The following is a 12,741-nucleotide window of genomic DNA, read 5'->3' on the forward strand; positions in this document are numbered from 1 at the left end:
GACTTTGTCCTATGATTGAAAACATGCTTCTTTGATCTTATATTTGCTTATTATTAATCCTCTCTTATCACCATTAGATGCCTTAATATGTGTGTTAAGTGTTTTTAGATATTATATGGTAGGAATGACATGGAGGATGGAAAGGAAGCATGCAAAAGTGGAAGGAATACAAGAAGATAAAGAAGTTGCTAAGCTGTCCAGCCTGACCTCTTCGCACTCAAACGGCTATAACTTTAGCTACAGAGGTCCAAACGATGCAGTTTCAGTTGCATTGGAAAGCTAACGTCCGGGGTTTCGATTTGATATATAACATGTCATAGTTCTCCTGACGCTAGGTGATGCTATCGCGTGATCCATGCGGCCGCGTCGCAGTGACAAAAATCAGCGTGTTTGAATTCTTCTCCAACGATTTCCGGGCTGTTTTCGATCCAGTTCGTGGCCCAAAAAACACAGATTAGAGGCTATAAAGTGGGAGATTGCATCCATTCATAGGGAGGCTCTCATATTCAAAATTTTAGGAGTAGATGTAGTTTTTAGAGAGAGAGGTTCTCTCCTCTCTCTTAGGATTAGGATATAGGACTTCTCTTGGTTTTAGGAGTGACTTTCAATCCCAGGTTCTTTATTTTTATTTAATTTATGAACTCTTCCATGTTACATATAATTTTCTTAATTAATGTTATTTGAGGTATTTCAATTTATGATTGCTGTTATTGTTACTTTACATCTGAAGGCATTTTTATTCCAGTAGATTTACTTTTTTCCTTTTGGTTTTGGTTAAGAAATCAGTAACTCAGGAGTCATCCAACTCAACAGCATAATTGTTAATTGTTATCTTGCCAATTGAATTGAACTTCAATAATCCCAATCTTTTCTTAGGAAATAAATAGGATTCGAAGATCAAACTAATTAGTCCCTTGACTTTCCTTTACTTTAGTAAAGGTTGACTAAGTGGAATTAAGATTCAATTTTCATTATCATTGATAAGGATAACTTGGTCTGGACTTCCAATTTCAATTACCTTGCCAAGAGTTTAGTTTACAGTTATTTATTTATTTTACTTGTCATTTAAATATATCTGTGCCCATTGCCCAAACTCAACATTCCCCAAAAACACACTTTTTCATAATCAATAATAAGAACACCTCCCTGCAATTCCTTGAGAAGACGACCCGAGGTTTAAATACTCAGTTATCAATTTTAAAGGGGTTTGTTACTTGTTACAACCAAAACGTTTGTACGAAGGGATTTTTGTTAGTTTAGAGACTATATCTACAACGCGACTGTTTTTATGAACTTCTTTACTGGCAAAAATCCTAACGTCAAGCTTATGAAAAGATCAATCTTGGGCACAGTGAACACTTCGGAAGTCAACAAGAAAAGAGCTGTCATGTTGCATTGCATCATGGTAGGAGGAGAAGTGAAGGTTCACGAAATCCTTGCAAAAGATATTCAAAATGTTGCTGAGAAGAATTCGGCTGGGGCTTGGCTATACTACCCAAGCACCATTATGCGGTTGTGCATGAAGGCTAAAGTGCCAATGGAGGACGAGAACCCAATATGGTTGAATCCGGGCATTCCTATAACCTTTGAAAGAATGATGGTTGTTACTGAAGCACAACAAAGCCGAAGACCACAAAGAAGAAGGCAAAGAGAAGAACCAATTGAGGAAGTAGAGTCACAAGAGGAACAGCAACAATTCCAACCACATGAAAACATGGACATGACTCAGATGCAAGAAGCAATTGGGAGACTGTCACAACAATACATGAGGATTCAAGAAAGGCAAGAAAAGTACCATTCACAGTACATGAAACACCAACAAGGACAAGAGGAATGGCAGCTGAAAATGATGAACCAACAAAGGGATTTTGAGTCAAAATTCCTAGTGATGCAAGAGGAGCAAGCTTTTCAATCTCACGAATCATTCGGAAAGTTAGCACAAATGCAAGCTGAAAACATGAGGGCTCTCAAGGAATTCATAGCCCTTCAAGATGCAAGGTATGAAGTCCAAGCTGACTACAACATAAATAGTCAAATCAAATTGAACTACATTGGGGATCATCTGCACAACATGGAACCAGCGTTTCTAACTTTCGATGAGTACTTCAAAGGGAAAAGTGAGAAAGAAGTAAACAAGGTTATGAGACTTGAAGATAGAGTGGAAGAGACGATGAATAGAGCTGGGTTCTGGCGGGGGTCAACAGACACAGACATGGACACAGGGAACACCAACAACCAAGCAAATGAAAGAAGAAAGAAAAAGCAAGATAAATGAAAGGTGGACCTGCTCCTTGTTCATCACTATAAAGAAAAAGCATGCATCCTGTCTGTTTAAGTAGTTTTTGCATCTTTAGTAGTCATTTTAGTTAGTAGTCTTTGCATTATGTTTGTCTTTCTTAAAATAAGTAAGCTAGTCTAAGTGTGTGCTTGTGTGTTTACTTTCACTTAACTAAATGCATGCTTTGTCCCCTGCATCTTTTCAATTCAATAAAAGAAATGCTTGAAACATGAAGTAAGATAGTTCTTTGTTAGCTGGAGGTACAATAATAGTAAGTGGTGGTATGTATGTGTGATTGTATGATAGCTCACTTTTAGTGAATAAAAGGACTAGACTGTTCTCCTTTTAAGTAGAAAGTAGCTCACTGTCTATGAATCTCAAAAATAAAAGTCCTTGGTTGAAAAGAAAAACAAGTAGGAATGAGAAAAGCCAAAAGTGGCAACAACAAAAAAAAGGGAATAAAGCTAGACACCAATAGTTTAAACTAACGTTCCTCGCCAACGTTAAGGAAAATTCATTCCAAAAGGCACCCATGCAACTTGTGAACGTTAGTGAATTAATCCCATTGTCAACGTCATCAAGAGTCATCCCTAACTGCTTCAATCAAGGCTAAGTCCCACATCCAAGTACATGAAGACCCAATTGAAGATAGGAAGAAGAGTATAAATAGAAGAATTTTTGAAGATTGAAATAGAGGCTTTGATAAGAGTAGGAGTAGAGGCTGGAGGATTAGAGACTCCAGAGAGTGGGGCATTTGCTCATAAAAGTAAATGGCATAAATTAAAGAGAATGGGTAAGATCAGAGATGGGGAGTTCATTGGGCTTAGGAGATGTTGCAATTCTCCGGATCAAGTTCATTTTCATCTCTTCCTCAATCAATGCACTCATTGATCTCCTTGGCAATCTTAAGTGATTGAATTACAATTTCTTGCAATTCAATCTCTCAAATCTTGATCAATAGCCAATTCCTTGGTCAATTGCTCATGAGAAGAGATGAAGTATGGTCACTGATTATACGAGAATACATCATAAAACTAGAAAATGCAGAGAAAGTAAAATACAGAGAGTAGTTCTCCTCTTCCAGCCTCCTCCAAAACTCCTTTTACAATTCAAAGCTACTCCTATATATACTACTCTTCTCAGCTTCTAGTTTGCTCTTCAAGTCTTGGGCCTTTGGATCTTGAGTTTGAAGCAGTTCTTTTCGTTAACTAGGTTAACGTGGGCTCTAACGTGGCCACTCATGAGTGTTTGCCAATGTTAGTGACAATGTTAAGTGTCACTAACGTTGGCTCAACTTCCCTTCTCCACGTTAGAGTTCACGTTAACTTAGTTAACGTGACTCTTAACGTGGGTAATGATGGCTTTGAGAGTGTCATTGGCAATCACTTTTCTCATTAACCTTGCAAGTTTCCTCCCTTCCTTGCTTCCTTTGGTCCTGAAATCAAGCAACAGAGTACATCAAAGTTCTAGTCCAAGTCATGGGTAATGCAGCATACAATTTGTCACTAAATTCATGCAAAATCCTCAGGAAATAATGTAAAATGAACAATGTATGCTTGAATCAAGGTGTAGGTGAATATCTACCCAAAACTAGCTTATTTCCTAAAGAAATGCATGAAATTACCCTAAAAACAGTAAAGAAAAGGTCAGTGAAACTGGCCAAGATGCCCTGGCATCATTGAGCTGAGTTTATTTTCATGCAATTTAAATTTTCTGCACTTATTCTTAGAACAATGATCAACTAAACCCCAATCATTAGGTGGAAGAGCTCTATTATAATTCATATGATTGAGTGAATTTCTTCTTCTCAATCCGCTTGGGTAGCTATAGGATATCTTCTGTTTTGATTGAGATTCATTCACTCTGAAAGGGGGCTTGAATCTGTTGAATGCTTATGTGAGCCTCGGAAGGGGAATCATGGGCATTAGAATTGGAGCTCTATCCTTCACAATTCTCTTGACCAACACTATTCGGGAGGAATTGAGGTCTTGAGAATTTGTGTGGCTTATGGATTAGATAACATGCTTAACCTCTTCTCGTGACAATTAGATAAAGGAATTGGCAAGATTGATTGTGATTAGAGAGATTGGGTTGCCAAGAAATTGGGATCCAATCAATTACAATCCGCCATAGATCTAGTCATATGATTGAGAAAAAAGTTGAGACCCATTTGATTCATGGTGGATTATAATATCTCCAATCCTTAATGAATCTTTCTCTCTGTTATTTCTCACTTTAATTGCCTTGAGTGTCATTTAATAACTTTGAATTTACTGCTTCCTTAAATTTCCCAGCACCCAATCCCCATTTACATTTTCGGTAATTTACTTTTCATGCAATTTACGTTCTGTCAAGTTAATTTCACCAAAACTCTTTCAATATTTGCGCACACGTTGGGGGCAACGTTAGATCACCAACGTTCCTTCCAATGTTGCTTCTTCAATTTTTCCTTATAGCGTTGGTTCATTGCCAACGTTTACTCAAACTTTGCCATCAACATTGGCTCTCCAACTCTGTTTTTCTCTGCTTCTCTGTTTCTATTTAGCCTATCATCAAACAAACGAGTGTATCAAAGTAACATACAGGATAATCTTTACTCTACTAAGTGTGCTAATAATGCTCAAAATTATAACTTCACTTAGTGTGATCTATTCCATCATATTTACCCTGTATATTAACAAAAATTCACCTGTGCATGTGATTTTCTTAATGCATAAAATTTTCATGCTTTTGCTCATTTATTCATAAAATTTGTATGAAAACTAAACCGAAATTTAGCGAAAAAGCATAGAAAAACAGGCTATGATGCTCTGGCATCACAACACCAAACTTAAATCTTGCTTGTCCCAAGCAAGAAAAGAATCATGCAATAAAGTTTGACAATCCAAGGTAAGAAGATTAGTAGTGTAATATTCATGGTTAGCTAGTTTTCTATGCATGCATCAATCACAAAAGAGATTCACATAATTGATGCCTCTATCTAGCTCATTTTATGAAATCTTTTTCCTTATGTTTCTTCCTTGAACAAGCTTTTTATTCTGTTTATGGCTTATTCCTTTCGGTTTCTTTGCACCATAAGCAAAGCTACGACTCTAAATACTTTGTTTTCAAGTATTACCACATGATACAAAAGCACCACAAGCATTTAATTAAAGGATTCTTTTAGCTCATTTTGTTTCTTATCTTCTTGACTCTCTAATTATTGATGCTCAGAGCCTTGAGCTTTGAGGGAGTGCCTTTGCACTTGAGCCTAACCTTGACTCTAAGTGTTTTGTTTTCAAACTTTTTGCTTTATACATAAACACCACAAGTACTTAACAATTGAATTGTCATTGGTACTCAGAGCCTTCAGCTTTCTCATTCTTTCCCTTTTCATTTTCTTGCCTTAATTGCAGTTGCTTGTTCAAGGTTTTCATGATTTCAAAAATTTTATAAAATGTCCTAGATGAAAACTTCAATTTAAATAAATTCAACTGCAATTGAGCAACAAGATAATCATGCTAGCTTTCCAATACTTATATGCTCATGCTACTTCTTCTTTAATCACCTTATTTGTTTATGATCATGAAACTGAATTGCTTTGGACTCACAAAATTCAAGATGGCAATTATAATATCACAGCAACATGTTACAATCCAAACATCAAACTATGCTTATTCACAAGGAGCAATCACACATACATACAAAGAGAATGGAAGACAATCATGCAATTTACACTACAAGAAAAAAGGTCTATGGCCACGCTTTTGTGAGGGTGGCACTTGAACAGAGATTTGGCCACATTTTTTATTGCTACGCTTCAAAAACGTGGCAAAAAAGGTCAATGGCCACACTTTTTTTAGGGTGGCGGTTGATGCGAGATTTATCCACTTTTTTTCTACGATGCTTATAAAGCATAGCCATAGAGAGATTTTGGCACAGAAATTTATTATTGTAGCGTTTGAAAAGCGTAGCTGTTTCCTACAAGCCTTTTGGCACGCTTCAAAAGCGTGGCCAAAAGGTTCCCTCAGAAAAAAAAATATAAATGTTTGAGTCTCTTGTAACTTAAAACTTTTTGGGATTAAAGAATAAAGAGCTCATATACTAACTCCTTCATCAGAAGCTACTTCGAAGACCCTAAATCCTAACTCCTCCTTCTTCAAACATTATTAAGCCCTAACTCCTGCGACGACGAACCACTCCTGCGACGATGACACTCTGTGAAGAACCTAGCTGCGCTCGCGATGTCTCCGCCGGTTCTGGCACCCCTAACCCTCATTCTGCGGTGACTGTCTAGCGGTGACTCCCTCCGCTCAGTTGCCCTCGCAAACCTGCCATCGATGAAGCCGTTGCTGCCGCTCCCTTCCGTTTCTGCAAACCCTTGACACGTTCGGCGCCGCTCCCTTCTTGCTTAGCTTTGGAAGAAAGTAGACTCTCCACGCGTTTGAAAAGTCCTGTTCTTATTCCTTTAATTTCTTTTATTTCTTTTTTATTTCACACTTTCTGTAAAAGATTTGAAAAGAACTAGGGGACAATTTTTTATACTTCCAAAATAAGGGTTGTTTTCGTAACTAGAGTTAGTGCAATGCGAAGTATTGAAAATTTGTTAATAGGGTTTTGGCTATTCACTTTTGGATCACCAGGTTATTCCTGGATACGGACATGGTGTTTTGCACAAAACAGATCCAAGATACACATGCCAGAGGGAGTTTGCTTTGAAGCATTTGCCAAATGATCCATATTTCCAGCTGGTAATTGTTTATTTCCTAATGTCAATATTATTTCCTAGGGCAGTTAATGAGACAACAAATATTGTAACTAACCTTCCAAATGGTGAATATTTGGAGAAGCATTTTCTCGTGTGATCTTTGTCATTGAAGTTACTGAGTGCCTTGTTGATCGGTTGAGTTTTTCTGTAGCACGATTGGAATTTTTGGTGCTGATTAGAGGCTTCCATGATTTTCCAAAGCTTTTATGTGTCACTGAGGTCTGAAAAAGGATAAATATTTAAACTAGAATAAGAACATTATAAGTAGCAAGTCTGAATATTTAAACTTAATTAAATGACGTTATGATAATATATGTATAGGAAATATAATATCTGTTGGAACTTGGTGAGAGAAAAGAGTGTGAATGGAAGAGTTGAAAGTTGAAACCTGTAGGGGCTAATGTAGGGCTAGTTATTCCTACTATATTCATCTGTGCTAACAGATTGCAAGCTTCTATCTTTATTTTCTGACTCGTTTTCTGTCTAATTATATAAACACATACTGAAAAGGGTTCAACATAGACTCAGAAATCAGAATGTAGTACATAAAAGAAACTGACCAATCCACCTCATAGTTAACTTGTCTTTCTATCAAAGTAAAGACCCCTCTGTTCATTGCATTTGTTGCTCATTCATTGAACACTAGCTTGTTATGCATGTGTGTGTGTGAATTGGGATAGTGTGTTGAATTAACAGAACCAGACAACTAGTGGTTGTTGGTAGTACATGGTAGAGTGAATGAACTATTTTTTTGTATGTGCTGATTTTGTAATAATTCAGTTAAATAGTCCTTTAAAGAAATTGGTTAAAATAGTAGAAAACATAAAAAAACTTACAGTTAGTTAACCTTTTTCATTAAAACTTTCTACAGTTAAATATTTAATATGTTTATAAGTGTTCTAATAAGACTTAAAATTTAAAAAATATACAAAAGTAGAAAAAGGAAAAAAATAGTGAAAGGAAAAATATGTATCTAATAAGGAGAAATAAAATAAAAAGCATACACTTGTTGACCCATGATTCAAAGGAGTCCTCTAGCGGGGAAGGAATAAGAGATCTAGTTTGCTTATTGTTTAAGATTGCTAAATCATAGCAGCAAAGAATCTTAATTCACCAGTGTTTATCATCAATGTCATTGAAAAAACACACCTTCCTCACACACAATGTTGTTAATAATAAGTCTTAAACAAAAGTGAAAAAATGTTGCCGTTATCATGTCGAGAACTTGGAAAAGTTTAAAGTTCATTTACCACATAAGTTGACTTTGCTTACATCCTGCAAAATTTAAATTCTGGATTCCTTTTAAATTATCTTCAGTAAATTTTTCTTATTATTTATTTGGAAAATTGGAAGGTTTATTATTAAGCTAATAAAAAACAGTTTATCCAAAATTTCAAAAGATTGTTACTTTTGGTGGAACTAAAATTTTTATTGAATAGAAAAAATAATTTTCAATTTAAGCAATCATACATATTAATATAAGATTAATATTTAAACGTAATGAATGGTAAAATATAATGCATATTTGGATCCAGCACGCAATAACATCACAACTTGGACTCCTTTATGAATGAGCTATACAAGAACAGAGAAAAAAACGAATTAGATCATTTTATCTTAACAAGGCTTGAATCCCTGAAGGCCACACCTCTGGTTTATAGTTCTGGGCCGTATTTTTTACACAGTTTGGAATGGGCTTGCTTTCTTTTTGGTCATTTAATTTGTTGAATTTTGTTGGAACGGGCTTGCTTGCTTTTTGGAACGTCAGTGTGGTCGCCGTCGCAGCTGTTGAGTAAATCTTCGTCCTTTTTCAGTAAATCTTCGATCATCATTTAACTGAAACCATCTTACAAAATTTTACTAATAGCAAGTTCAAAATGGGTCTACTAATTTTCATTTAATGTTATGTGCTGTCTGAATTTATGTTTTATTGTTGAATTTTTTATAGCTCTCAGAAAATCCAAGAAAATCCAAGTTCTGGGTTGATTCTTTTCTGGTTCAGTAAGACGAGTTCTCAGGAAAAGTCTTTGATTGATTTTTTATGTCTTATCTTTTTTTTTCCTACTCTAAGTTGACATATCTTTTGATTTGCATGATTAGGCTGCAAGGAAACTGGTGCACTTCAAGAAGCAAAGGACAAACTTTAAGAAACGGTCGAGGAACTCACCTGGCGTCTCCAACTAGAAAAAAGTTCGCGGGTGAGAGTGTTGTTCATTTTGCTGTTAGATATAAGTTGGTGGACTTTGTTATTTTGATATCTTTACAAAATCATGCATACTGTAACTCCGGAAGAAAACTATGTTAAATTCTGCAGACCAACCTCGAAGAATCCAAAGCACAAGAGATATCAAAACTGCAGAATTCATTACAGGAGATACAGGGTAAACGTGATGAAACCAATGCTCTGCAGGGTAAACTTGATGAAACCAATGCTCTGCTTGTCAAGGAGCGAGAGAATGTAGAGAAGGTTATCATCGAAGCAACTCCGGTTATCCAAGAAAAGGAGGTTATTGTTGAAGACACTGCAAAGATTGATGCACTAACAGTGGAAGTTGAGAGGCTAAAGGTAACCATGTTCAACATTTCAAATCTTTTACTATAGCAAAGATTGTATTTGTTCTGTTTTATTATTAGTTATTATAGCAATTGGATATATTATGGAATTAATATATTTAGAGTGACAGATAATTAAAAGAGAATGGAAAAAGTAATTAGTATATAGTTATTACTTATTTTAATTTGTGTGGAGTTTAATATAGTGAATAATTAGGGATTAATTTGATTTGATTTGTGTGATTAAGGGACCAGAATTTGGATGGTGAAGAATCCGAAGATGCATCACTTCTACTTTCTTTAGCTAAGGCATGACTTCTTTAATATTGATGGTTATCTCTAGTTTATTAACTTGCTGTTTTATTGTCAAACTTTTTTTTTGGAGACTAAATTGTGAATGTGTTGAGATGCTAATTGTCCTTGCGATTTGATTTAGGTTTTGCATTAACGATCCTTGATTCTGGGGGATGGGGGGTTCTTAATCCTTTTTCATTTATATCAGTTTCATTTTGTGAAAAACTAAAGTAGACAACTAACTGAGACTTGGGCTAAATGCTTTACTGTGAATTCTTATCCAGATATGTATTACAGGTTTAGACACAGTAGACAATACTAGTAATAGTTGAAAAGTACAAATTGGGAAAAGTACAAATTGTTTCAACTAAATACAAAGCTAATAGATAAAATACTCGTGTTTATATGCCTAGGTGCGACGAGAAATCCCTTAAGAATTCATTTTGCAAATGTGCTATGGTCACTCGCGGATATAAAATAACAAAGTCACTTGATCCCGTTGCTGCAAGTCTCAGTAGTGATGCTTTGGCTAAAATTATTTATTCAAGGCTTTTTGACTGGTTATTTCTCTCTGTTATATGTTCTTTCTTTCATGAGATATGCCTCACCTTTTTTCATTGAACTCATACAAATATCTCTTGTTCCAGGATTGTGGACAAGGTTAACAATTTTATTGGGAAAGATCCAAATTCAAAGAACTTAATCGGAGTCTTAGATATATACATATTCGAAAGTTTCAAGACGAATAGGTTCTTAACTAGCTAAGGAACCTAGATGCTCTGTGTGTGTGGATAATGATGTGAAACTTGATCAAGTTCTTAATTTCTTATGTGTGGATTCATATCATTAACTTTTTACTTAAAAAGAAAAATTACACTCTACTAATTGTTCTTATGTAGTTTTGAGCAATTCTGTATGAATTTGACTAATGAGAAATTGCAACAACATTTCAACCAGGTTTAAATCTGTCTTTTCTCTAAATTTGATCACTTGGTAAAATATTTCAATTGACTTAGCATTTGTACATGCAAGATAATGATGGTGAAGAAAAAGTACATAAGTAGAGTAAGCCATAGTTATGAATTCTTTTTATACAGCTGTTGTTGTCTATGTTTATCTATTACTTGAAGCCACTATCACTTGGATTTCCTTTTCTAGGCTTGAGTTCTTCATTGGACTACTTTATGTATAATTTAATGGTCTTTAACTTGAATCAATAAAGTTCTTAATTTAACACTGTGTGCTTGAATTGTTAAGTACTGTGAGAAGTATGCTAAAGCTGAAGATGTAGGAGCTGCACCAGAAGAGAAATCAAGTGATGATGAGGAAATAAGTGAAGCTCAATATGATTCAAGTGATGAACAGGTTGCTGGTAAAGCAGATCCTTAGCTGCTTCAAGTGATGAACTTGGAATTGTGGTCAAAGGGGGAAATCCCCCTTATTGTTGTTTAGTTTCATGTCAATGTAAATAATGTACCATTGATTTCCTGATGCAATCTTAGTTTCTTGTTGTGGTGGCTCTTTCAAATTGATGCATTGTGCTTTTTAGCTTAGCATGGTACTACCATAATATGCACAAATACTCTTCCTGTAACTCATTTAATGTAATGTTCACAACTATTCATCTTTTGATCTTTGAAACTTGTAGAAAAGTCTTCAAACAAATTGATTGACAATTGTTGTTTCTTGACCAGTGACTTAGTGATTGTCTAAAATTTACAATTATCTATGAATTCTGTAAGATTTTATTACGGAGATTAAAAAAAAAATAACAGAACCTGGATAAACTTATAGCCATGCTTTAAAAGCGTAGCTATATTGTACCGTAGTCATCAATAGCTACGCTTAAAAAATGTAGCGATATCTCTCGCTATTGGCACGCTTTAAAAGCGTAGCATATCTCTAGCTGTTGGCACGCTTTAAAAGTGTAGCCATATCCTACTATTGGCACGCTTTAAAGCGTAGCCATATCTCTCACGTATGGCCACGCTTAAAAGCTTGGCAATAGATAAAAGCGTGGCGACAAAAAAAGCGTGGCGGTAGGTCACCAAAAGCATGGCGATAGAGCAACCGACACCCTTGCAGTTGTGACCCTTTCAAAAGCGTGCCGGTAGCTCAAAAAGCGTGGCGAAAAGCTATCGCTACATTTTTTTTTGACTTTTCACAACGCTTTAAAAGCGTAGCAAAAAGCTTGTTTTCTTGTAGTGTTAGAGTACTGAAAATAAATAAGAGGAAAAAGGAACTTTACCACCTTGTGGTTCATCTTCATTGTTGTTGTCCTTTTTCTCCTATTTTTCTCCCTTCCCACACCAATTCAGATTAATTGCTTGTCTTCAAGCAGCAAATAAAACAGTGGTGATGGGGTTCATGATGGGTCATGAATGTCTTACACAATGAAATGTGAGTGATGTATGTCGTTAGGCAAGCAAAAGTTAAAGATAATGTTGCAGGCCTAAGAAGCAAAGGCATTATGATTAAACAAACAAGTGGTGTTGCTGGATACATTGCATAAAAAAATTAAGTGGCCCACCAAACTTAGTGTGACACTTTCTCTTAGAATTGATGCAAGTATCCAAAAAGATTGGAAAATGGGTTGTTGCAGGGCAATACCAAACTTAGAATGTAACCATATATGCCAATTTTACTTGAAAGAAAGCAAATTAAAAGAAACTATTCTATGTGTTAATAACACAACCACTAAGAGCTAGAGGTGTCACAAACAGGGGCTTCTTGGTGAAGCATTAACACAAACAGTCAAAGAGCATAAAAAAACAGAAATTAAATAAACAGAAAGAAAATGTCTAATCTAGGTAACCAACCAATCGGTAGTTTGTTAATCACAATTAATCCCCTGCAACGGCGCCATAAA

At 35.5% G+C, this 12,741-nt stretch overlaps 1 long non-coding RNA gene across 1 annotated transcript; it reads left to right on the forward strand.

Annotated features, from left to right (window-relative positions):
* LOC110272113 lies at positions 9,131-10,903 on the forward strand. The gene is made up of 4 exons (XR_002363018.1): positions 9,131-9,223; positions 9,340-9,591; positions 10,520-10,621; positions 10,772-10,903. It is a non-coding gene; the product is annotated as an uncharacterized LOC110272113 (long non-coding RNA).

This window comes from Arachis ipaensis, chromosome B05 (assembly GCF_000816755.2).
Source record: "Arachis ipaensis cultivar K30076 chromosome B05, Araip1.1, whole genome shotgun sequence".
Taxonomy (NCBI): domain Eukaryota; kingdom Viridiplantae; phylum Streptophyta; class Magnoliopsida; order Fabales; family Fabaceae; genus Arachis; species Arachis ipaensis.